The sequence below is a fragment of the Dipodomys merriami genome, unplaced genomic scaffold (assembly GCF_024711535.1).
Source record: "Dipodomys merriami isolate MVZ:Mamm:240054 unplaced genomic scaffold, mDipMer1.0.p SCAF_181, whole genome shotgun sequence".
Classification (NCBI taxonomy): domain Eukaryota; kingdom Metazoa; phylum Chordata; class Mammalia; order Rodentia; family Heteromyidae; genus Dipodomys; species Dipodomys merriami.
Window position 1 is genome coordinate 1,089,488 of NW_027203171.1, and position 27,266 is coordinate 1,116,753.

A 27,266-nucleotide genomic window follows, 5' to 3' on the forward strand; every position below is an offset into this window, starting at 1 on the left:
TCCACTTTTCTCACCTTCTCCCTGCTCCTGCCCACCATTTCTCTTCCTTTGTTTTCACTCCTCCCATAACTACTCCTATTCTAATTCTCCTGTTCCTCTTCTTGCTGTTCTACTACCCTCTACAATTCCCTCTCACTCTCTTCCCACTCTTGAATCTGTCTCCCTCTCCCTCCACCTCCCTCACTCCTTCTATCTCTCTACATTTCTCCCTTTTTTCCTCTTTCCCTTTCTCCCTCTCTCTTTCTCTTTTCACTCTCTCTCAGTTTTCATGGATATGTCTGGTTCTCTCCTGCTTGAGTTACACTTCCAGGCTCGCATTTCTCTAGTTATATGAAGATGGAGTCTTCCCAGTCTTGCTGTAAATGCAATCTTCAAGGTGTCACCACCCCAAGGGGCACTGGAGGGGCATGCCACCACAAGGGGTGGGGCTTGCTTCTAGAGGCATGCACATAGCAAGCTGCCTATTGGGATTGTAGTTGGGCAACTTGGGGGAGGAGCATGAATGGCCATTTGGGACCTCCCTCCAGGAGGTCTATGGACAGTGGAGAGGCCTGCATGTGGGGGAGGAAGGGAAGAAAGGGAAAAGCCTTCCCCTTTGGAGGGTTGGAGCTTTGGAGCTTTGGAGGTGTGAGGTTTGGAGGTTTGCAGACCGACTAATGGGTGGTTTGCAGACTAACTAATAAAGATTGGAGGGTCAGAATTGCCTATTGGAGGTTTGGAGGTTTGGTGGCTGAGGCTGCTCTTGGTTCTGGGTATCTAGCCCCGGACAAGGTAGTCTCAAGAGACCTTTCTGGGGTTAATAGTGTAAACTTGTTTTGTTCACTTCTTATGGTGCCTGCAAGGATTGTCTTGCTCTCTGGATTGTCTCATAAAGAGCCCAGTGGGTGATTCCCTCCCAGGGACCATCCTAGGATGCCCAAACCCCAAGAAATATGAGGGCCACTGGTCAATGTCCTCATGATTACCACGTGGCTGCCATGGTAGCAGGAAGAGCATCCTGCCATGTGCCCATTGTCCTTGGCAACCAGGGTCTTCCTGGTCCAAGTACCTAACTGCCAGCGGGTGTTAACTGGGCTCTGATTGGTCCACTTCCTCACTTATGTCAATGGCCTGACTTGTGATTGGTCCATCTGCCCCTGACATCACAGGGCATTGTGAGGCATTCCCAGCAGGGTATATAAGAAGCAGCTGCTCTCCAGCTTTGTCAGTTACAGCGCTGGGAGCTTTTACTTGCTGATCCGCTGGATGGACTACGAGCTACTTGGCTGCTTTCTTTGGGTGTGGGGAGGAGTCGTGGTTTTGTTGTTTGGGTTTGGGGATTTCATTTACTTGTCAGGGGTGGGGGTTGTATTTACTTGTTCGTTGGTAGTTTCCTTTTAAGATTTATAAGTTACTAACTCTATTTAGATTATCTTAGATAATTCTTATTCTTGATCACTTGCCATCCCAGCTGCAAGATGTTAATATACAACTTTAGTTCCTTCCCCAGGGAGGAGGAGATCACTGTCATTGGAAAGTACAATTTAAGAGAGGTCATTGGTTACGGCAGCTTTGGCTATGTAAAACTGGCCCATCACTGCCTCACAGACACCACAGTGGCGGTCAAAGTTCTTCTCAAGAAAGAGCTGAGAACGGTATTGCACACCTATATCTGAAGGTCGACAACTTGCTGTTGGACACCAACCACAATGCCAGGGTCAGTGATTTTGGCCTTAGCATCAGGGTGTCCCCAGGGCAGTTGGTAAAGGGGGTTTGTGGAGCCTTGATATTCCACCCTCCTGAAGTGTTCCTATACAACATGTTCGATGGGTACAAGGTGGACTTTTGGGACTTGGGCATCCTGTTATATATGATGACAACAGGAAAGTTCCCATTTGAGGGGTATAAGATGACTCAGATAGAGAAACAAATCCTAGAGTCCAGGTACACCGGTCCCCTTTACCTATCTGCAATGGGCCGTGATCTCCTTTCTAAACTGCTGGCTGTGGACTTCAATCTGAGGCCTGCTATTAAGAAAATAATGCAGCATCCATGGCTGGCTCTAGGTATGGGATTTGGCCTGCTTCCTGATGAGCCACTTCCCAAAAAGCTGGACCCCATTATTGTCACAGTCATGTGTGACATGGGGTACAGCGTAGCTGGCATTGAAAAGGCAATCCAGGGCCGAGAATTCAATGAAGCCATGGGCACCTACCTGCTCATGCAGGAACACTTCAAGGAGAATGCTAGCAGTGTAGAACCAAAAACGATGCCTTTGGCTAGTCCACCATGCCCAACTCCTGAGGAAAATCCCACCAGCCCTCTCCCTGCATGAAAAAGAGCAACCTTTTCTGCACCTCAGGCCTTCAGCTTGTCCTCAGAATTTCAGTTACCTCTGAAGAGAACCTGAAGTGCCAGTCTGCTTGTGCTTCCGCTATACACCCTGCAGATCTCCAGTTCCAGCTTCATTTGGGGCCCGGATTATTTTAGCTGCTCGGGCACACTAGACAGTTCCCACTCAGTGGAAAATGCTCTTCCCACTGCGCAGCCTCAGGGGGAGGCCATAGGCCCCAGGTGGAACATTAGACGGGCTGGAGGAGGGTGGCTAACAGGATAGTCACTATTTTTTGAAGAATTGCTGCTGTGTGAAGGCTCCAGAGTAATGTCCACAAATTGAGAGTAAAGCTGTCCGAGAGAAAGGGGGACAGGAATCTGAAACAGCAGAATTGAAAACCACCCACCAGACTCAGACCTTTGGGGTAACTCTAACTAGGGTGTGGCAAAGCAGCGAGGTGTGGAATTGAAGAGCTGCAAGTCATGAATGCCCCAAAGTAATGTCCACAGATTGAGAGTAAAGCTGGCCCAGAGAAATGGGTACAGAACTCTGAAACAGCAAAATTGAAAACCACCCACCAGACTCAGACCTTCGGGGTGACTATCTGGTGTGTGGAAAAGCAGAGAGGTGTGCAATTGAAGAGCTGCAAGTGGGGAAGGAGTCGTGCAGGAAGTTCACCCTGCGGACGTCTCAGGCCAGCATGGCCAGGTTGTGTGATTCACCAGCAGGGATTTCTTCTGGAGAAAGGACAGCTGACATCACCAAGGCTTTCCAATGCTGAAAGGTAAGCTGAAAGGGGCCTCAAGCTGCCTGTACCTTCTGAGCTGGGCATATCCACATTGATCCCTTACTTAAGAGTATTGTCACTTCATTGAACAACCTTTCCCATTTGTGCCCTCAACACTAAGGTGTTTTTGTCCCAAATTCTGCAGCGGGTCATCTCACCTTCCAGGTAGGTTGCTTGTGTCCCTACTTGCCAGTTTATTGAGTTCTTTAGTTCGGTTCAAGATGAGGCCTTTGAGCTTGTTGGTATAGGAATCCATGCATATAAGGGGCAGGACACATCCTGGACTCTGCTTCTCCTTCCGCAGTCTCTAGGTGACTGGGTACAACTACTGAGCACACTAGTTACCCTGGCTAGGTTGGAGCATAAAGGCAAATCTTCACTGGGAATGGAGAGATACCTGTCGCCATTCACCCAGTGCACTTTCAATGTTTTCTCCCCTTACTTTCCTCCATTTCAATGCACTCTCCTGCCTGTGTGATTTCTCTCTAAATCTCATCATAATCCCAACATAAAACCATCATCCAAGAATCTCTTTTTTCAGAGTTGTTTATTTGCTCACTATCAAAGAGACCCTATTACCTAGACAGGTTGTTTTGAATTGCAACTCCTCCCATGAGCCCCCATTTTCTCTAAGGGGAAGCAGAAGGTTGGGTTAGCTGAGTTTCAAATAAGAGAACAGTCTGACCAACCAGCGCCACTGTTTAGACTGGCCAAGGATATGAAGTAGAATAATATCCCTTCTTTGAAGGTAGAGGTGGAGAAACGTGAGAAGGAGCACAATTCCTGAGAAAGTATGGAGATACAGTGGTGCCTGTGGATGGATGCTTGGTGGACTTTGTCTGTGGATGGACCCTGACTGGGCTGACTGTTTCTGAATATGAGCAGAGACTTGGTATCATTGGATGTGACCCTCTACCACTGGGTCATATGTGTTGGTTCAGCTTCGGGGGGTGACAAGGGAGTGATGGGGAGGAGTTGGGTCCACATGGCCTTTGCTATTTGTGCTCTGGGTCAAGAAGCTGAGCCTTCAGAGTAGACAGTGGAAGGAAGTGGCCTGGACCTCTGGGTGAATCAGATCAAACTCAGGGCCATTTGGGAAGCAAATCTCCCCTCAAAGAATGAGATGGGATTGTGGTGAGAGAAACAAGGAAGGCCAAAAGAGGGTAAAGGATGGGCACCTTATTGAAAGAAAGGACTGACACTGATGCTGTATGACAACTCAGGATGGTCAGGAAAGAGCTGAGGAATCCTGAACTCCACATGGACCAGTATTTAGTGAAGAGGGTGGGTGGGGAGGGAAGTTCTCTGACTTTCCTTGATTTCTTCATGCTTTTTCTTTTATCTCATGTTGTCTTGTTGTGTGTACGTGTTTTGCATGTGTACTGGTACTGGAGCTTGAACTCTGCTTTTCTCTCTTTCTGTCTCCTTTGCACTCTCTTCTCATCCTCACCTTCTCAACTCTCCACCCCATCCCAACTACCTTCCTTAATTTTCTTTCTCCCTCTTACATTCCTCCTATTCTTCCCCTTTCATTCTTCTCCCTCTTCTTCTCTTCGTATTCCCTCCTCATGTATCTTCCTGTTCCATTCTGTCTTCCTTTCTCCCTGCTCTTGAATCAGTCTCTCACAATGTCTTTTTCTCTGTCTCTCCTATCTCTCTCTTCATCTCTTTCAGTTTACATGGTCATAACTAGTTCCCTCCCACTTGTCATACCTCCAGGCTTTCAGTTCTCTAGTTAATTGAGGAAGGAATTTCCCAAAGTGCTGTCTGTATAATGTTGCAGGTAAACTTGTGGGATAGCTAGGATTACAGGCAAGAGCCTCCAGCATCAGGCAACACATTAGACTTTGTTAGTCTGGTGTAGCACAGGTTGCCTTCTCTGTTATTTGAAAGGGTTTTGTGTAGTTCTGTAAGGGACAGCTGTGTGAGGGACACCTTACAAATGGTGTTGAAGGAAGGGGGTGGTGGCCTGGTGTGCAAATGGACAGGGAGGGAGGAACATGTGTACTGCACAAAGGGTCAGCGCTCAGTGTTGTCATATCTTTCTAGAGATTCTGGTAGTTTCCTGGGAAGCCCCCAGCTGACACCCCCTTCCCGAGAGCACCAGGCTTTGGGCATGATGCTTCCTTTCCCCTGGCAGTTTCCTGGGAAAAACTGTAGGACTCATGGAAAAGTAAACCCTAATTTTCTGCAGGGAGAACCAGCAAGAGTCCGTTTTTGGAATCACAAAGTGTACCAGTTAAAATATATTCCCTTGCTTTCAGCTACAGGTGGTGAATTATGTGAAGGAACAGGAGACCCGAGAAAGCATGGCTATATAGTGGTGCCTGTGGCTGGACCCTGCCTGGGCTGACTGCATTTCCACAGAAATCCAGTGAGATTGGATGTGAGCCTTCTCCACTGTGAAATTTGTTTTGATTCAGCAAGGTCATTAGATTCCCACAGAGGCAGTGCTGAGGGCCGATGCTGCCCTTGAGTAACAAGTGTGGGATGGGGAGAGTTGGGCACAGCTGGCCTTTGCTATGAGGGGGCTGGGGTCAGAGGGCTGAGCCTGCACTGCATAATGATGAGATTTGCAGCAGGAGGTGGGCTGGGGCTCCTGTGGGATCAGTGGTGCACCTCAGGGGTATTTAGGGAACAGAGCTCTTCTCAAATAATGTTTCTGGTGAGAGAAGCAGTGAGGGCCAAAGTGGTCATAGGACAGGCATCTTGGTGATGGACAGGGTTGAAACTGATGCTGAAGGAGAGGTGAGAGGAGGAAGCTAACAGTCCTGAACTCCACATGGACCAGAGTTCATTGAAGAGGGTGGGTGTGGAGGGAAGAACTGTGAATTTCCATGATGTCTCCATGATTTTTCTTTATTGTCTTTCTTTTTTCTTTATTATTGGATCCATTTGTGAGCGTGTGGTGGTATAATGGCTTGTACTCTATACTTGTCTGGTTTTCTCTCCAAGTCTCCTTTTCCTCCTGGACTTTCTTTGCTCTCCCCCCTCTACCATTTCTCTTCATTCCTACTCCCTCATATTTTCCTCTTCTCCTTCACTTCTGATGTTTCCCCTCTTCTCCCTTTCCCATTCCATCTCACTCTTTTCTTCCTCCTGAATCTGTCTCTGTCTCTTTCCGCCGATTCTGTCTGTCTCTCTGTCTGTCTGTCTGTCTGTCTGTCTGTCTGTCTGTCTGTCTGTCTCTCTCTCTCTCTCTTTCTCTCTCTCTGTCTGTCTCAGTCTCTCACTCTCATTTTTCTTTCAGTTTACATGTTTCTGGCTGGTGATCTACCTCTGTAGTCACACCTCTAGTCCTGAATTTTTCTGGTTGCAATAAGTAGAGTCTACACAGGCTGGCTTTGTCTGCAGACTTCCCAATGTCAACTAGTAGAATAGTTTGGATTACACACATGAGCCTCCAGGAGCTAGCAGTTCTTTGGACGTTGTGAATCTGGTAGAGCATGGGTTGGTTAGTCTGTTGTTTCAAAAGGGATTGGTATGCTTATGTGAGGGATAGCTGTGTAAGGTACACCTCACAAGTGTTTAGAAAGGAAGGCTATGGTGGGCTAGTGTGTAGGATGACAATAGGCAGAGAATTACATTTCCACAGTGCAAGGGTGTCAACACTGAGAGGTGTCCGGTTCTTAGTAGAGACCTTGTGAGACTCCCCAAAGAGGCACCAGCTGAACCTGCTTCCCCAGAGCATAGACTTTGGCCATGGTGTTTTCCCTGTAAGTTCCCAAGGGAAGAATATAGGTCTCATGGTAGAATAGGAGGGCCTGATTTTTTTCCTATGGGAACCATGGAGGGAAGGAAGCTGAGTTTCAAATATTAGAACATTTTTAACATCCAGAGTCAATTTCTGGTATTACAAAGTATATGAATTAAAGCATTTTTTCTTTCCATTCACCAGAGTGAGAGTGATCTCTGAAGGAGCAAGAGACCTGAGAAAGTGTGGATAATAGTAGTTGCTTGTGTCCTTCTGCTTATAAGTAGTTCCGATGGTCAGGGCCTGGATGGGCATTACCTGAAGATGGACCCTGCCTGGGTAGACTGTGTTCCCACATGAAAAGTAATTTGTTAAGATAGGATATCATCCTCCACCACTGGGTTATGTGTGTTGGTTCAGCTAGGATATTAGAAATCCACACAGAGGCAATGCTGAGGGCTGGTGCTGCTTTTAGGTGATGAGCCGTGGGGAGCACTTGGGCACACCTGGCCTTTGCTATATGTGCACTGGGTCCAGGAGATTGAAGCTGCAGGACAAACTGATGAGATTTGCAGCAGGAGGTGGGCTGGCTCAGGGGCACTTGGGGAACAGAACTCAGCTGAAAGAATGAGAGGGGAATCTGGTGAGTGAAGCAATGAGGGCCAAAATTGGGCAAATAATAGGCACCTTGCTGATAGACAGGGTTGACACTGATGCTGAAGGAGAGCTGAGAGGAGGAAGCTAAGGTTTCTTGAATTCTACATGGAACCATCTGTAGTGAAGACGGGTGGACAGGGAATTACTGTTGATTTCCATGTTGTGTCTCTCGTTTGATTTTATTTTCTTTGGGTTATTTTGTGGTTGTGTGCATGTGTTTGTGAGTGTGTGCTGGTACTGGCACTTGAACTGAGTGATTTTCTCTTTGTCTCCTTTTCTGTCTCTTCTTTCTCCCTATTTCCTGTCTCTCTTCCCCTTTCCAGCTCACTTCCCTCCAAGCCATTCCTCTCCGTCTCTTCTTCCCCTTTCCCTCTTCTCTCTCCTCTTCTCTTCCTCTTCTATTCTCTCTCCCATCCACTGTACTCACAAATCTGTCTTTTTCTCTCCTGCCTCTCTAGATCTTTCTCTTTGAGTTGGCATGTTCATAGCTCTTGCTCTATCACTTAAGTCACACCTCTAAGCCAGCATTTTTCTACTTAATTGAAGATGGAGTGTGCCCTGGCTGGTTTAAATTCTGATCTTCTGGTGTCACCTTTTGGAAGAACTATGATTACAAGCATGATCCACCAACATCAGCAATGTTTCTGACCTTGTTAATCTGGTGTAGCACAGGGATTTGTGTACTTATCTGAGGGACGGATGTGTGAGAGACATCTTGGAACTGTTTGAGGAGGGAAACATGTGGTGGGTGGTTGTGCAGAATGGACAGGGTGGAAAGAACCTGTGCACAGTGCCAGTATGTCAGCACAGAAAGGAGTGAGAGGTATTGTAGAGAACCTGTTCATCCACAGGGAGTCCCCCTACTGACACAACTTCCCCAAAACACCAGGCTTTGGGCAGGGTGCTTCCTTTCCCCTAGCAGTCCCCAGGTGAAGACTTTAGGCCTCATGGAAGAAGAGCAGAGCCCAAGTTTTCTGGTTAGTAAATCAGATTGCCAGGGGAGCAGAGTTTCAAATCTGAGAACATTCTGAACATCCAGAGCTCATTATTTAATGAAAGAAAATGTATGGATTAAATACATTTTCTCCCTATCAGAGAAACCTGTGAATGAGCACGAGACCTAAGAAAGCATAAAGATACAGTGGTGCCTGTGGATGGACCCTGCTGGGATGACTGCATCTGGACAGGAGTGAAAATTCGGTAAGATTGAATATGACCTCTTCCACTGGGTTATTTGTGTTGGTTTAGCCAGGGCCATGAGATTTCCACAGAGAGGGAGTGGTGCAGGATGATGCTGTCTGCTCTTGGGAGACAAGTGTGTGATGGGGAGAAATTGGGCACACCTGACATTTTTTTTTTCTTGAGGGAAGGGGGTCCTGTCATGGGGCCTGAACTCTGGGCCTGGGCACTGTCCCTCAGCTCTTCAGCTCAAGGCTAGCGCTTTACCACTTCAGCCACAGCTCCACTTCCACCTTTTTTCCCTGCTTATGCAATGCTGAGGAATCGAACCCAGGGACTTATGCATGCAAGGCAAGCACTCAACCACTGAACCACCTTCCCAGCCCCAACACCTGGCTTTTGCTATGTGTGCACTGATATCAGGAGGCTAAGCCTGCAGAGCAGACTGATGAGATTTTCTGCAGGAGGTGGGATCAGTGGTCCAGTTCAGAGCTATTCGGGAGCAGATCTCCCCTGAAAGAACAAAATGGGATTCTGGTAAGAGTCCCAATATGAGCTACAAGAGGGAAAAGATGGGTACAAAGTAAATGACAGAGTGGACACTAAATGTAAAGGAGAAGACAGGAGGCAAGTTAAGAAGGGAACTGAGGAATCCTGAATTCCACATGTGCCATTCTTCAGTGAAGAAAGTGATTGGGAAGGTATTAACTGTTGATTTGTAAGATTTCTCAATCCTTATTCTTTTATTGTTTCCTTTTGTTTGTTGTGTGTATGTGTTTGTGTGTGCTGCTACACCTCAGTGCTTTTTTTTCTTATGCTCTGTATCCTTTGCCATCTCTGTTCTCTCTCCACTTTTCTCACCTTCTCCCTGCTCCTCCCCACCATTTCTCTTCATTGTTTTCACTCCTCCCATAACTACTGCTATTCTAATTCTCCTGTTCCTCTTCTTGCTGTTCTACTTCCCTCTACCATTCCCTTTCCCTCTCTTCCCGCTCTTGAACCTGTCTCTCTCTCCCCACCTCCCTCACTACTCCTCTCTCTCTACACTTCTCTCTTATTTCTTCTTTCCCTTTCTCCCTCTCTGTCTTTCTCTTTTCTCTCTCTCTCTCAGTTTTCATGGATATGTCTGGTTCTCTCCTGCTTGAGTTACACTTCCAGGCTCGCATTTCTCTAGTTACTTGAAGATGGAGTCTTCCCAGACTTGCTGTAAATGCAATCTTCAAGGTGTCAACTTGGCAGATAGGTAGGATTACAGAAATAAGCCTACAGCATCAGGGAAGGCAATTTGGCTTTGTTAATCTGGTGAGGCAAAGGTTGCTTTCTCTGTTTTGAAAGGGGATTTGTGTATTTATATGAGGGACAGCTGTGTAAGAGTCACCTTACAATTGGTTGTGGAAGCAAGGGGGTAATGGGTTGGTGTAAATGGACAGGGAAGGATGACATGTGCACTGTAAAGGTGCACTGAGAGGTGTCAGAATATTAGTAGAGACTGTATGAGTCCCCAGAGAGGCCCCCTTTCCCAGAGCACCCAGCATGGGCATGGTGCTTCCATTTCCCAGTAAATACTTTAGGCCTCATGGAAGAATAGCAGAGCCCAATTTTTCTTCGTGGGGAATAAAGAATGCTATCGGAGCCAAGTTTTAAATATTTGAACATTCTGAACATCAAGAGGCCATTTTTGGAACCACAAAGTGTATGAATTAAAATATATTCCCTTCCTTTCAGCTAGAGGTGGTAAAGGAACAGGAAACCTCAGGAATCATGGATATAAACTGGGATCTGTGGAAGGACATAGCCTGGACGGACATTGGTTGTATATGGACCACACCCGTGGATGGACCCTGCCTGGGATGACTGCCTTCCCACAAGAACAAAAATTCAGTAAGATTATATATGACCCTTCACACTAGATTATTTGTATTGGTTCACCCAGGGCAGTAGAATTGCACACAAAGGCCGTGCTGAGGATTGATGCTGCCTTTGGGTGAGAAGTGTGTGATGGGGAGGAGTTGGGCAAACCTGACGTTTTCTATGTGTACACTGGGTCAGAAGGCTGAACCTGAAGAGTAGACTGATGAGATTAGAGGCAAGAGGAGGACTGGGGCTCCTAGTGGATCAGTGGTAATGCTCAGGGGTATTTGGGGAGCAATGCTATTCTCAAAGTATGAGATAGGTTTCTGGTGAGAGAAGCAATAAGGTTCCAAATAGACAAATGATGCATAACTGGTTTAAGACAGGGTTGATACTGATACTCAAAGAGAGCTGAGGAGGAAAGTAAGGAATGGTGAACTCCTCATGGAACAGTGTTCAGTGAATAGGGCATTTGGGGAGGAAAGTAATATTAATTTCCATGGTTTCTCAATGCTTTTTTATTCTCTTTTTGTTTTTGTGTGTATGCATTTCGGAGTGTGCTGGCTTGAACTCTGTTTTTCAGTCTCCTTTTTCCTCTGTGGCCTTTCCTTGGGCCATCCTCCCCTTTACTGTCTCTAATCTCTCCTTTTTTACACCACCATTCTTCTTCTCCTCTTCTCCTCCCTCTAATCATTTTCTCCCTATCCCATTCCTTCTCACTCAAACCTTTCTCCTGAATTTGTCTCTTTGTCTGTCTTTAGGTATGTATGCATGTCCCTCTGTTTTTCTCTCTGTCCATTTTCTTTCTCCCCCTCAGGTCCCCTCTTTCCCTTTCTCTCTCTTGAGTGTGGGTGTTTTTCTGGCTGATGTTCTACCAGTGGAGTCACACTTCTAGGCCTGATTTTCTACAGAGTTAGACATGGAGTCTGCTCAGGCTGGCTTTATCTACTGTCTTCTCAGTGTCAGCGTGTGCAGTAGTTAGGATTATACAGGTGAGCCTTTAGCACCTAGACTTTGTGAATCTGGTACAGCACAGGTTGGCTTCTCTGTTATTACAAAAGGAAATTGTGTACTTGTATGAGGGACAACTTAAAAATGTTTGGGGAAGGAAACGGTATTGGGTTGGGCTGCATGTGGAAAATGAACAGATAGAGAATTACATTTCCATAATACAAGGGTTTCAGCACTGGGATTTGTCAGATTCTTAGGAGAGACCCTTTGAGTCCCCAAAGATGCTTCCAGTTGACACCACCTTCCCCAGAGCACCAGGCTTGGGCATGGTGCTTCCTTTTCCTTGTCAGTTCCCAGGGGAAGCCTCTAGGTCTCATGGAAGAAGAGTAGGGCCTGATTATTGTCCTAGGGCACATAGTGTGGAGGAAGCTGAGTTTCAAATATTACCACACTATAAGTCTCCAGAGCCCATTTTTGAACCAAAAAATGTAGGAAATACAATACTTTTCCTTCCTATCAACTAGAGGTGGAGAAACCTTTGAATGAGCAAGAGACCTAAGAAAGCATGAAAATATAGGAGCATGTGGATGGAGATGAGTACATGTGGACATGAGCAGAAATTCAGTAAGATTGGATATGAACCTCCACCACTGTGATATTCATTCAGCAGCACATTAGATTTCTACACGATGGAAGTACTGAGGGTGATTCTGCCTTTGGAAGACAGGTGTGTGATGAGGAGGAGTTGGACACATTGGACCTCTGTTGTATGTTCACCGGAGTCAAGAGACTGAGTGTGCAAGGCAGACTGATGAGATTTGCAGCAGGAGAAGGCTAAGGCTCCCAGTGAAACAGTGGTATATCTCTGGGGTAATTAGGGAACAGAGCTCTTCCCAGAGAATAAGATAGGATTTTTGTTACAGAAGCACTGAGAGCCAAAAATATACAAGAAATGGGCACCTTGCTGATAGACAGGGTTGACCCGGATGCTGAAGGAGAGCTGAGAGGAGGAAACTAGGGACTTCTGAATTCCACAAGGATCATTGGTCAGTGAAATGGGTGGATGGGGAGGGACGTACTGTGAATTTCCATGGTTTCTAAGTTCTTTTTCGTTGTCTCAGGGGTCCTGAAATGAGGGACTAGGTTTCAGTTCCCGGCAGTGGGTTTGGCTTGAAGCTAGTTTCTAGTAGTCCCAGGGCAGTAGATAGGGTGCCTGGTCACTGCTGCACTGGGTGGGATTTCAGTGTTGGGTTGCATTATGGAGATGAGGGAGAGGGGCATTGTGTACCCTTGGGGCTGTGGGCAGGGCCTTGTGCCAACCAGGAGGCAAGTCATTTTATGATTTCATGCCAGTCTTTTGGGGCCAGATGAGCTCACTCTCCAAAACTCAGGTATTCCTTTGACTTTTCAATTGACAGTATGATGCATGGGCATCCTCGAACACTCCTAAACCTTTGTGGAACAGCTGGAGTGCATTTGGCTCAGCACTTGGAGAGAAGACGAAAAGTTGGCCTGAGGATGAGGGTTCCACAGGTTAGCCACAATGTCACACAGACCATTAGCTAGGATGGGTTCATGGCTTACAGAGAGACTTGGAAGAACTCCAGTAAGGAGTTCAGATGGTATGGAAAGGCTTCCCAGAGGAGGAACAGGTTATTTGGTGTGTGCACACCATCTCCATATGTAAAATTGAGGGTCACAAAGCTTTAGGCAAAGGGCTTGGGAACACAGGTGGGGAGACCACGAGGCAAGGGTGACAGGGGTTGTGTAGAGTAGTCATGGGAAAACAGTAGGAAAGAGCTTTGACCATGTATGGCAGTATACTTGTTGAATAAATGTGTGAGGGAATGGGTAGGCTTTCATTCAATGGACATTTACTGAGTGCCTACAGAATGAGTGACATCATGCTGAAGACTGACAGAATGCTGAGAACAGCATAAAATTATCTCTGTGGGTTTACACTCAAGCATGGAGAGTGAGAATACCCAAACTTATAAAAGTACTACATAGTATATATGAAAAGGAAGATTAAGGCAGAAAGAATCAGGATGAGTGTTGGAAATACTCTGTGTTTTTGTGTGTTTGCAGATGTGTGTTGTGTACACATGTGCACAAGGTTGTATTTTTAAGTATCAGAGTAGACCTGTTTGGCAAGGGGGTTTTGGGGAAGAATAGGGGAGTGAGCAGCTGGGTGTCGGGAAACGCATTCCAGGCAGTTGGAATAGCAGTGGCCCCCAGATCCTACAGTGCAAATGCCAGTGTGGCTGCAGCAAGGAAGCCTGGGCTCAGTGGAGAGAACAGGATCAGAAAAGTCACAGGAGCCTCTTGGTAGCAGAGGCTCTCCACTTCACCAAAGGAGATTGCTTCAACAATGTCCTGTGGTTCTCCTATCTACTCTAAAGCCACATTTCTTTAAATATGAAAGGTTGTGTGTGATATTGCTGTTCCTCTGGCTGTATTACTTCATGAAACTGAGTGTCCTCCAGATCCATCCATAGTGTCTGAGTGTTGGTTTCTTTTTTCTGGTTCCTTTTTGGTGCTTGAATTAGGGACAGTAAGTGGTCCCTGAGCATTTAGCTCCAGACTATCACTTTACCACTTTGAGGCACAGCTCCATTCCTGGTTTTCTGGTGGATATTTGAAGTAAGACTCTCATGGATATCCTGCCTGGGCTGGCTTGACTTCAATCCTCCTATCTCCTGTGTAGATAGGATGACAGGCAGAAGCCACCTGTACCAGGCAGTTTTATTTTTAATTTTAGGCTGAATAATGTACTAAAATATGTATGTACTGTCTTTTTATTCGTCCACTGATGGACACTTGAATGATTCCCTATATTATTGTGAATGTTGCTATAGTAAATAGAACATGCATGCAGATAAAGTATTCTAGGGCTGGCTGCTGACAGGTCATTATTCAAATCTATTCTGGGTAGAAAATTGCATGATCCCAGAAAACTTGGAAGTGGAGCTGCGGCTTAAGGAGTAGAGCATTCACACTGAACAGGGAGTTCATGTCCACATATTGGCCTGTGCTTGCACCCACACACACTCACATACACACAGAGAATAGTATGCTGTGGGTTGTGTTTACAAGGATGATTTTGGGAGGGACATAGTAGGGTGAATGGGAAGACCACCTAGGGCCAGGGGCAGGGGCCTAGGCTGCAGTGGAGTCATGTAGGCAGGAGAAAACGGTTCTCTTCTGGTCATGGAAGATGACAATCTTAATATTGATACTTTTTATAAGCAAGTAGTAATCATACACAGGACATGACACACTGATCAAACAAACCTCACCTTTCCCCTTTTCATTCCTCCTCCCCAACCTCTGGTCAGCACTAGTACATGGCCGTCATTGTTCTCTACATATCTGAGCGACCCTGGGCCATTTGTCTCAATAACTTTACTTAATCCTTGCCTCCATTGTGCTCCAAATGATAGCTTTCCAATCACTGTTATGCCTGGAAAATTCTCCTTTGTGTGTGTGTGTGTGCATGTATATATGTGTGTGAAAGAGAAAGATCATTACCAATTTCTCCATTGATAGACATTTAGACTGATTCTATACCCAAGCTGGTATAAATAATCTTGAAACAGACATAGTATAATTGTACGTGAGCTAATGTATTTATTTAAAGACCTTCAAATTGTTTACCATAATGCTTGTATCAATTTACAATCTGTCTCTCTACATCCTAGCCAGCATATGTTATCTTTCTATCGTTTTGATTTTTTTAAAAAGTTTTCCAGCATGGCTAAAGACACTGGACATTTTTTCCCTATATTTTTGGCTATTTGCATTTCTTTTTTTTTTTGTTTTATTTTATTTTATTTTATTTTATTTTATTTTATTTTATTTGAGAACATACTGTACAGAGGGGTTACAATTACATGGGCAGGATAATGCATACATTTCTTACCAAGCATTGCAGCCTCCTCCTTTGTTTACCCTTCATCTCCCTTCCCAGCCTCCCCCCTCCCCTCCACCCAATCATACCGCCCTCCTGCCCCCACACCGACATTGTAAAGCTGGTTTTGAAATGACATTTTGTACTTCTCATTCTTGCAAAAGGTCCACCTGAATCCTTAAACCACTTGTTGGTCCCCATCTCCTCCACATGTTATACTGACATCAAATATAGTGAAAGCGGGGGTTACACTGTGGGGGAGGGACATACAAAGCAACAAAGAAATAATCTTATAAATGCGTTAGAAACACATGCATGAAAGAAACGAAAACATTAAAATACATATTTAAGGGTTCATTTTCCTAACATCACATTATCTGACCTTTTCCGCTTGACTCATACCTATACTAGATATTGCAAATAAGGGAAACCATGGGACCTATGCTTCTTTGGGCCTGGCTTACTTCACTTAATATAATTTTTTCCAAACCTTTCCATTTCCTAACAAATGGGGAAATGTCATTCTTTCTGATGGAGGCATAGAATTCCATTGTGTATATATACCACATTTTCTTGATCCATTCATCTACTGAGGAGCATCTGGGTTGGTTCCATATCTTATCTATGGTAAATAATGCTGCAATAAACATAGTTGTGCTGGTAGCTTTAGTGTGGTCTTGTTTGTAAACATTTGGGTAAATGCCCAAAAGTGGGATTGCTGGATCATAGGGGAGATCTATGTGAAGTCTTCTGAGGAACCTCCATACTGCTTTCCAAAGTGGTTGAAAAAGTTTACATTCCCACCAACAATGAAGTAAGGTTCCTTTCTGTCCACATCCCCTCCAGCATCTGTTGTTGTTAGAGTTCTTGATTTTTGCTGTTCTAACTGGAGTGAGGTGATATCTCAATGTTGTTTTGATTTGCATTTCTTTTATGGCTAGGGATGTTGAACATTTCTTCATGTGTCTATTGGCCATCCTTTCTTCTTCAGAGAAGCTTCTCTTTAAGTCTTTCGCCCACTGATTTATTGGGCAGTTGTTTCTTTGAGGATTTGTTGTTGGGTGGTTTAATTTTTTGAGTTCCAATATATTTTAGATATGAGAGCCTTGTCTGTTGTATGGCTAGTAAAGAACTTCTCCCAATCGGTGGGCATTCTATTGATCTTGCTAGCTATGACATTTGCCCTGCAGAAGCTCTGCAACATTATGCAATCCCATTGTCCAACCTTTCTTTGATTTGTTGTGTTTCCGGGTCTCTATTAAGAAAATTTGGTCCTGAGCTAAGAGACCTAGATTTCTCCTATTCCATCCTGTAATGTTTTCAGATTGTCTGCTTTGAGTTCAAGGTCTTTGATCCATTTGGAGTTGATTCTGGTGCAGGGTGACATATAAGGATCTAGCTTTAGTTTTCTACATGTAGTTAACCAGTTTTGCCAGCACCATTTACTGAAGAGGCTGTCTTTCTTCCATTCTATTGTTTTAGTTTCCTTATCGAAGATAAGATGGCTATAGGTCTGTAGGTTCATTTCTGGGTTTTCAATTCTATTCCATTGGTCCTGAGGTCTTTTCTTATGCCAGTACCAAGCTGTTTTGATTACTATGGCTTTATAGTAGAGTTTGAAATTTGGTATTGATATTCCTCCAGCAGTGTTCTTTCCATTGAGGAGGGTTTTTGCTATTCGGGGTCTTTTATTGTTCCATATGAATTTTTGGATTGCCTCTTCTATTTCCTTGAAGAATGAGGGTGGAATTTTGATAGGTATCGGGTTGAATTTGTAGATAGCCTTGGGAAGTATTGCCATTTTCACGATGTTAATCTTGCCAATCCAGGAGCATGGGAGGTTTTGCCATTTTTTAAGTTCTGTGTTGATTTCGTTTTTCAAGATTATAAAAGTTTCCTTGGTAGAGGTCCTTCACTTCTTTAGGTAAGTTAATTCCTAGTTATTTTATTTTTTGTGGGACTATTACAAATGGAGTTGCTTTCCTAATTTCAGCCACACTTTTCTCATTGTTGGCATACAGAAAAGCCATTGATATTTGGGGGTTAATTTTTTAACCTGCTACTTTGCCAAAGTTTTGAATCAGCTTGAGTAATTTGGGAGTGGAGTCTATGGGATTCTTTAAATACAAGATCATGTCACCTGCAAAGAGGGAGAGTTTTATTTTTTCTTTCCCTATTTGGATCCCCTTTATGTCTGCATCTTGTCTTATTGCTGTAGCTAGGCATTCTAATACTAGATTGAAGAGAAGCGGAGAGAGTGGGCATCCTTGCCTTGTTCCTGAGTTAAGAGGAAATGGCTTTAGTTTTTCACCATTGAATATAATGCTGGCTGTAGGTTTATCATATACAGCCTTTATTGTATTGAGGAATGTTCCATGGATTCCTAATTTTTCCAAAACCTTCATCATAAAGGGGTGTTGGATCTTCTCGAATGCTTTTTCTGCATCTACTGAGATTACTATGTGGTTCTTATTGTTGCTCCTGTTGATGTGATGAATAATATTAATTGATTTGTGTACATTGTATCAGCTTTGCATCCCTGAAAAGAATCCTGTTTGATCATGGTATATGATTTTTTGGATGAATTGTTGAAGTCGATTGGCCAAAATTTTGTTGAGAAGTTTTGCATCAATATTCATCAAAGAAATGGGTCTATAGTACTCTTTCTTTGATGAGTCCCTTCCTGGTTTTGGGATGAGGGTTATGATGGCTTCATAGAATGTGTTCGGTAGTGAGCTTTCTCTTTCAATTTCATTGAAGAGTTGGAGGAGTATTGGTGTGAGCTCTGCTTTGAAGGCCTTGTAAAATTCTGCTGTAAAACCATCTGATCCTGGAGTTTTCTTAGCTGGGAGGTCTCTTATTGCAGTTTCTATTTCAATGCTTGATATGGGCCTGTTAAGCTGGTTTAACTCATCTTGATTTAGTTTTTGGCATGTCAATATTTGCTAGGAAAAGGTCCATTTCTGTCAAGTTGTCAACCTTATTAGCATAAAGTTTTGAGAAGTATTCCCTTATAATGTTCTGAATCTTGGTTGTTTCCATGGTGATGTTTCCATTCTCATCTCTGAGTTTATTAAATTGGGTGTGTTCTCTCTTTTTCTGATAAGGTTTGCTAAGTGTCTGTCAATTTTGTTAAGTTTTTCGAAGAACCAACTCTTTGTTTTGTTGATACTTTCAATAGTTTTTTTTGGATAATAATTCATTTAATTCTGATTTAATTTTGATTATTTCTTTCCATCTACTGGATTGGGGTTTATCTTGCTGCTCTATATCAAGGAGATTTAGATGTGTCATTAAATTGTTAGTTTCAGATCTCTCCAATTTGTTGATGTAGGAGATCAGAGCTATAAAATTGCCTCTGAGTACTGCTTTTGCTGTGTCCCAGAGGAGCTGGTAATTTGTGTGTTCATTTTTGTTGAATAGCATGAACATTTGAATTTGCCTTTCTAATCTCTTCCATGACCCACTCGTGATTCAGCAGTGTGTTGTTCAGCCTCCATGTGATACCAGACTTTCTTTGGTGGCTTTTGGTGTTGAGTTCTAATTTTATTCCCTTGTGGTCAGAGAGAATGGAAGGTATAACTTCAATGTTTCTGAATTTAGACAAGTTTGCTTTGTGGCCTAAAATGTGGTCTATTTTAGAAAACGTTCCATGTGCTGCTGAGAAGAACGTGTATTCTGATGCTGCTGGGTGAAATGTTCGGTAAATGTCTTTTAAATCTAGTTGATCTATGCAGCTGTTTAGATCTGCGGTTTCTCTGTTGAGTTTTTGCCGAGTTGATCTATCTAGTGGGGAGAGTGGTGTGTTAAAATCCCCAACAATTAATGTCTTAGGATCTATATGGGATTTGAGTGAAAGTAGTGTTTCTTTGATAAATTTGGGTGCTCCATTGTTTGGCGAATAGATATTTAGAATTGTAATATCCTCCTGAAGGAGAAATCCTTTAATTAGTATGTAGCAACGTTCTTTATCTCTTCTCACGAATTTTAATTTGAAGTCTATTTTATCTGATATTAGGATTGCAACTCCCGCCTGGTTATGAGGGCCGTTTGCTTGGTAGATTTTGTTCCAGCCTTTAACATTGAAAATGTGTTTGTTTTTACGGGCAAGATGTGACTCCTGCAGGCAGCAGATAGAAGGGTCTAGTTTTTAAATCCATCTAGACAGTCTATGTCGCTTAATTGGAGAGTTCAGTCCGTTAACGTTAAGAGATAGGACTGAGAGGTATTTGGGAGTTCCTGCCATGTTATCCACCTTCTTGGGGGCTGTAAAAACTGGGTTCTTCCTAAGGTTCTTGGATTCTCATTTTGGGTGCAGTTTCTTGGCCTTTGTTGCGGTCTTGTTGGTTTTCTATGTGTAGGACATCTTAAAGAATCTTTTGTAGGGCTTGTTTGGTGGAGATGTATTGTTTCAATTTTTCTTTGCTATGGAAGGTTTTTATCTGGCCTTCAGTTATGAAGGAGAGTTTAGCTGGGTACAGTATTCTTGGTTGATAGTTGTTTGCTTTTAGGGCATGGCATACGTCATTCCAGGCTCTTCTTGCTTTGATTGTCTCTGCTGAGAAATCTGAGGAGATTCTAATTGGTTTCCCTTTATAGGTGATTAACCTTTTCTCCTTGACAGCTTTAAGGATCTTTTCCTTGGTCTGAGTTGATCCTGTGTGGATTATAATGTAACGGTGGGTTGTCCTATTCTGGTCTGGTCTATTTGGGGTTCTAAAAGCTTCTTTTATCTGAATAGGCCTATCTTTTTGTATGTTTGGGAAGTTCTCTGCTACGATCCTGTTAAACAAATTTCCTAGACCATTAACTTCTGTTTCTAGGTGCTCCTCTACACCCATTATCCTTAGATTGGGCCTTCTGATGGTGTCTTCCAGGTGTTGGATAGACCTATCATATTTCTTGGACTTGTCTTAGATGGTTGCATGTACTTTCTCTATAATATCTAGGCTGTCTTCAATCCCTGAGATTCGATCTTCTGCATGGTCTAACCTGCTGTCAAGACTCTCTACTTTCTTTTTTATCTCTTTTCCTTCTAATTGGTCAGCTTTGATGGCTTCAAGTTCTTTGTTGAAGCTCTGTTTTAGGTCTTGTATGAATTTCTTTACTTCCTTAATTTGGTGTTCTGTGTTTGTTCTCAGATCACTTAGTTGATTGGTTATGGTTTCTTTGGACTCCCATTCCTTCTGTTGGGTTCCATTCAGCATTCCCTTTGTGGTCTCCCTGACTTCCTTCAGCTCTTTTTTAATGGATTCCATGAATGCCTTTAGTGATCTTTGTGTATTCTCTACCTGGTCTATCAATTCCTGAATTACTCTTTGATTAGCTTCCTCCCATTTGTGGGATTCCTGCAGTTCTCTTTCTTCCCCTTCTTGGGATTCCTGCAGTTCTCTTTGAGTGTTCTCTTCCTGCTCACACCATTCCTCCCTTTCTCTTTGAGTATTCTCAAGTTGTTCACACAAATCCTGTATCAGTTTTTGAGTAGCTTCCTCACGCTTATGTTATTCCTGTATATACTTCTGGGATGCCTCCTCTCTCTCCCTATCACACTCATACAGAGTCCTTTGTACATTGTCAAACTTCTCATTTATCATGTTTGCTAGTAGTATTTGTAGAGCTATTTGGGAACTCTCCTCTGGATTATTCTTTATCTGTTCTAATCCCTGATTATCAGGACTGGGAATTGAGATACCAGAATTTGCCATTTTTCTTGTGTTTTTCCGGCTACTCTGCCCATTTGAGATGAAGATAGCACCAGTTTTGTGCTAGAACACTATCTTAAGGCAACCATCAACCAAAGTTTGCATTTGTACAGTCAATAGTCTACAGATACAATCTAGTTCAACAGATACATCTATTCAACAGCGAACAACTATATGTTAAAGGACTTCGAAGTGCAGAAAAGAATTTGGAAAACCCGAAATTATTAGGATTAGGGAGAGATGTGGGTAAAAAATAGGAATAGATTGGTGTGGGGAGGCACAGGGAGAGTTAACTATGTCCTAATCATAATGCAGGAAATGGGTTGGGTAGGATGCAAGTAGAGAGAGAGAGAAAAGGAAGAGACTGAAAGGGGATTGAAAAGAGACCAGAAAAAAAATAGAAACGTAAAAATTAATGTTATTATAGAGATTAAAAGACCGTCTCTTTAGAGAGGAATGTGAATATGTTGACAGAAAGGGAGGGACATAGAGGAGATGTGAAAAACTTTAAGCATGGGAAATGGAGAAGAAAAGATCAGAAGTTCAGTAGTGCTAGACAAAAAACAAAAAGATGATTAAGAAAGAAAGAAAAAGAGAAAGAAGAGAAGAAGAGAAAGGAAAATGCTCATTCACATATTCCTTAAATAAAAATTATAAGAGGAGAAAAAAAAAGCTAGTGAAAACAATTATTTTTTCAGAAGAGGCAAAAATTAAATATTAATAAAAGTTTTAGAAGAGAAAAAAATTATATATATATATATATATAAGGTAACAAAAAAACAAAAAACAAACGAAAAAAAGAAAAGAAGAAGAAGAAAAAAAAAAGTACTTTGATTTTTTTTTTGTGTGTGTGTGGGAAGAATCCTGTATCTCCCTTTTGTCTGTAGCCAGCCTCTTGTTGGAGTCTCTGGTCAGCTTGAGGTCCTGTGGCTTGATTGGTTTCTTAAGTCAGTTTGTTGGAAGAGGCAGAAAAATGCTCTGCTTTACCCAAGATTTTGAGATACCTTTCCCAGGTTAGTTTTCTGGGAGGTTGATCAGCTTTGAGAATCACAAAAGAGGGGGATGCAGTGATGAGGCTAGGTTCTGGGTAGAGTTGAGGCCTTTCAACAAACAGTAGCTTATCCCTGGGGCTATTTTGTGATAAAACTCACAGCGCCCAGCCTGGAGCCATTCTCAGGGTTTCTGTTTTTCAATTGATTGTGGTGGCTGCTAGAGGGAGGGGCAGCTTCTGGCTCTGGTTACCCAGTGGGGAAAGCCACTCCAATGGCTGGCGCCTGAGCTGGGTGACTTTTCCCTGGATGGAGCTGAGTCTGGCAGGTCACTTCGCCAGTAAGTTCTTGTGACCTGCTAAATGACTCGTTTTATTCCAAGGCCTGAGCTGGAGCTAGCAGCTCCTCCGAGCTTTGTCAGTATCCAAGATGGAGATCACCAGTGCTGGGGGGGGAGGGGTGGCCTTCCCCTCTCTGCTCCCTGAGAAGGAGTGAGGACGTCGGGCTTGTACTCACGCTGAGTCTTGGATCCTGGGTCGTCTCTGGTCTGCAAACTGCAGGATGAAGATGTCTTTTTCTTGTCGGTGCTTGTTGGGGTTGAATAGAATCCGCTAGTCCCCTGCATCTGGCTCCTTCGTCCCGGACTCTCTGTGTCTCAGGTATGACCCCACGGCGGTGGTCGCCGCCGCGACCCTGCCGCCGCAGCGGCAGCTGCTGGCAGGCGCTCAGATGTGTCTTTTTGCCTTGGCTTCCCCTCTCTTGTCTAACTCTCTGTTCTGTGATGGCACACTTGGTGTGATTCTCTGGCTTAGGACTATTCACTGGAACTCTAAAACTGCTTTCTATGTGAGAGCTTGTTCAGATTCCAGCTTCTCCTCTGCCATCTTCCCAGAATTCCCGCATTTCTTATTTTTTGAAATTTCTATTCAGATCATTTACCCCTGCCTGTGTTTTTGCCAGTCCTGGGTCTTGAACTTGGCCTTGGCACTGTCTCTGAGCTTCTTTTGCTTGAGGCACTCTACCACTTGAGCCACAGTTCCACTTCTGGCTTTTCTATGTATATGAAACTGAGGAATCAAATCCAGAGATTTGTGCATGCTAGGTGAGCACTCGACCACTAACCCACATTCCCAGTCCTGTACAATTACTTACAGATAATAAAAACCTAATTAGGAAAGATTCCACCTTCCTTCAAGAGCCATTACGAGTTCCATGCTGCATCATAATGTTTAGTAATGACTTATTAAAAATAACACCCTGGGAAGTGTTCCACTTCCAGCCATTGACAATGGTGGCTGTTCCATAAACATATTTGGAAAATAATGTCACTGAAACCTTTTAAAAATGAAATAAAATACGGAATAAAAAGATTGCCGTGGGCTAACTCAGAAACACGTAGAGTCCTTCACAGAGCACTGGCAGACAGGAACTTGAACTACCAAGCAGAAGTCGTGATAAGGTCTCAGCCCTTCAGACCTCATGGTCTTGTCTAAGGTTAAAACTTGGCATCTTTTTAAAATCCTATTTGTGCCAGGTACTGGTGGCTCACATCTGTAATGCTAGTTCCTTATGGGACTGAGACCTGAGGTTCTAGGTTCAAAGCCACCCTGAGTAGAAAGCCCATGAGACACTTATCTTCAGTTAACCCCGGAAATTGTAAGTGACAGTGTGGCTCAAAGTGGTTGAGCATTAGAGCTCAAGGATACTGCCCAGGCCCTGAGTTCAAGTCCCACACATGACCAAAAAACATGTGAACATCAATTTGTTTGGTTTTGAAACAATGTAAATAATTTCAGCTTGATGTCATTTAAAGTCCAAACCAAATGACTAACACTTCAGGAGACAAGAGGCAGTATCTCCACCCTACCCTGACTCAAAAGGCCTTGAAATTGAGTCATGACAAAATGTGTAACAACAGCCAGTATAGGACAGGGTGGACTGGCAAATCCTCCTGTCACCATCTTGAAGCCAGGAGGCTGTTCAAGGAGATGGTGAGTGCTGTGCACTACCCTCACAAGAATAGATTCACACACAGGAACATCCTGTGGATGGCAAATGCAATGCCAAAGTCAGTAATTTGGGGCTGAGCATCAGGGTGTTGCTGGGGCAATTGCTAAAGGGGTTTTGTGGAGCTTTGATATTCAGACTTCTAGAAATGTTCCTATACAAAATGTATGATGCCTATAAAGAGGACATTTGGATCCTAGGTATGCTTCTGTATGTGAGGACAACAGGAAAGTTGCTGTTTGAGGGGAGGAAGATGGCAGACATGGGTACACATCCTTGAGGCCAGGTACACAGCTCTCCTTTATCTATCTGCAAAGAGACATTATCTCCTTTCCAAACTGCTGACTGTGGATGTCAATCAGAAACCCATGGCTGGCTGTAGGTGTGGGGTTTGGCCTGCTTCTTGATGAGCCACTGCCCAGAAAGCTGGACCACATTAATGTCACAGTCCTATGGGACATGGGTTACAACATTGCTGACATTGAAAAGGCAATCCAGGACAGAGCGTTCAATGAAGCCATGGGTACCTATCTGGTCATCCAAGAAAACTCAAAAGGGAGTGCCAGAAGTGTGGAGTGGAAAATGATGCCTTTGGCTATTCCACTGTACCTCAACTCCTCAGGAACTTTCCACCAGCCCTCTCTCCATGAAGGAGAGTCAGCTTAGCTGCACAACTTAACACATTCAGTTTGTCCTCAGAAATTCAATTGCAAGATGATGACAAACAGTTGCCTGAAGAGAGGCCAAAGTGCCAGTCTGCCTGTCCTTCCCCTCTGCTCCCCACACAGCTCCAGTACTAGCTTAACCTGGGGCCAGGATTCTTTTAGCTGGCTGAGCAGTCTAGAGAGTTGGCACTTGGTGGAAAATGCCCTTCCCTCTGGACAGGCACAGGGGGAGGCCATAGCCTCCAGCTGGAATAAGTGATGGGGCTGGAAGAGCGTGGCTCACAGGATAGTCACCATTTTTCACAAACTCTGCTACTGTTTGAAGGCCCCCAAAGTAATGTCCACAGCTTAAGAACAAAGCTGTTCCAGAGAAAGAGGTGCAGAACTCAGCCACAGCACTAAGGTGTGGAAAAGCAGAGAGGTGTGGAATTGAAGAGCTGCAGGAGGGGAGGGAGTCATGCAGAATGTTCACACTGCTGTGTGCCCAGTATCCCCAGCAGAGGTCTAAGTCCAGCATAGCCAGGCTGAGTGACAAGTGCTAGGGGATTCCCCAGCTAGCATTCCTTCCAGTGAGAGGAGAGCTGACAGGGAGCTGACTTTTAAATGTTGAAAAGTAAGCTGAAAGGTGGCCTCAAGCTCTCTGTACCTTCTGAGCTTGGTGGATCCATCTCGATCCCTTACTTTCAAGTAATGTCACTTTATTAAGTAACTTCCCATTTGTCCCCTGAACACTAAGGTGTTTTTGTCCCAAATGCTGCAGCAGGTCATCATCTCACCTTCCAGATATGTTGCATGTTTTCCTACTTACTTGCCTAGTTTGTTTACTTAGGTTTAAAGTGTGGCCCTCGGGCTTCTTGGTATAGGAGCAGGGGGATCTGGGGGGAAGGTGGCATCCTGGCCTCGCTTCTCCTTGGGCAGTCTCTAGGTGACTGTGTACAACTATTTACACTGGCTGGGTCGAAGCTCAAGGGCTCATCTTCACTGGGAAAAGAGAGGGACCTGTCTCCATGCACCATGTCAGTATTTTCTGCCCCAACTTGCCTCCATTTTAATGCAGTTTCTTGTGTGTTCTCTCTAAACCTAATTGCCATTCTAACATAATGCCATCATCCAAAAATCTCTTATTTCAGACTTACAGTAAAATAAAAACAGTAAATTTTAAAGACCCTTTTTCCTATACAGATTACTTACAATTGCAACTGCCCTGGGAGTCCACATTTCTCTAAGGGGAATCAGAGTGCTGAGGGAGCTGAGTTTCAAATTTGAGAACATTCTGAGCAAACAGAGTCCCTGATTACACTGGAAAAATGTGTGAATTAAGCTAATTTTCTTTCCTTTCAGGTAGAGGTGGACAAACCTGTGAAGAAACAAGAGACCTGAAAAAGCATGGAGATATAGTGGTGTTTGTGGATGGACCAGGCCTGGGATGACTGTGTCTGCACATGAGCAGAAATTTGAATGAATCTGTCTCTCTGCCTCTGCTTCTGTGTCTCCTGTCTTTCTCTTTCAGTTTGCATGTGCATCACAGGTGCTCTACCACTTGATTCCAACCTCCAAGCCTGCATTTCTATGGTCTGTTCTTGCTGGCTTTAAGTGCACTGTTCTGGGTGTGAAGTTCTGGAATAGTTAGGATTTCAGACTAGAGCCATCCATACCTGGCAGGACTTTTGACATTGTTCATCTGGTGAGACACAGGTTGGTTTTTCTAATGTGGAAAAAGGGATTTATGTACTTATCTGGGGGACAGCTCTGTGAGGGACAATTTACAAATGGTTGTTGAAGGAAGGGCATGGTGGGATGGTGTGTAGAATTGACAGGGAGGCAAGGCATGTATATTGTTCAAGAGTATCTGCACTGAGTGTTGGGATATCTTAGTTGAGATTCTAGGAGTCCCCGCAGAGGCCCCCAGGTGTCTCCCCTACTCCAGGGCACCATGCTTCAACATGGTGCTTCTGTTTTCCTGGCTTTTCTCTGCTGAAGTCTCTAAGCCTCATGATAAATAACAAAGTACATTTTGTTCCCCTAGGGGATCAAGACTACTGGGAGACCTGAGTCTAAAATATTAGACCCTTCTGAACATCCAGAGCCCATTTTTAGTTCCACAAACTATATGAATTAAAACATTTCCCTTCCTTTCAGCTCCAGGTGGAGAATCCTTGGAAAGAGCAGCAAGATACATGAGAGAGTATGGAGATATATTGGTGCCTGTGGATTTACCCTGCTTGATATGACTGCATCAGGACATGAGCAGAAATTCGGTATGTTTGGATATGATCCATCACTGGATTATTTATGTTCGCTTCGCCAGGGGCATTAGATTTCCACATAGCAAGTGTTTTGGTCTGATGCTGCTTCGGCTGACAAGTATGTAATGGGGAAGGGGTGGGCACACCTGATCTTTGCTATGTGTGCCCAGGGGTCAGGAGGCTGAGCCTGCAAAGCAGACTGATGTGATTTGCAACAGCAGGTGGGCTATGACTCCTGTTGGATCAATGATCCAGCTCAGGGTTATTTGGGGAACAGAGCACAGCTAACAGGATGAGATTGTATTCCATTGAAA

The 27,266-nt window shown here is 44.0% G+C and overlaps 1 long non-coding RNA gene across 1 annotated transcript; it reads left to right on the plus strand.

Annotated features, from left to right (window-relative positions):
• The first annotated feature begins 2,705 nt into the window (after positions 1-2,705).
• LOC138830044 (uncharacterized) lies at positions 2,706-26,958 on the plus strand. The gene is made up of 5 exons (XR_011372841.1): positions 2,706-3,098; positions 8,548-8,652; positions 10,357-10,512; positions 26,048-26,401; positions 26,846-26,958. It is a non-coding gene; the product is annotated as an uncharacterized lncRNA (long non-coding RNA).
• Positions 26,959-27,266: the final 308 nt, after the last annotated feature.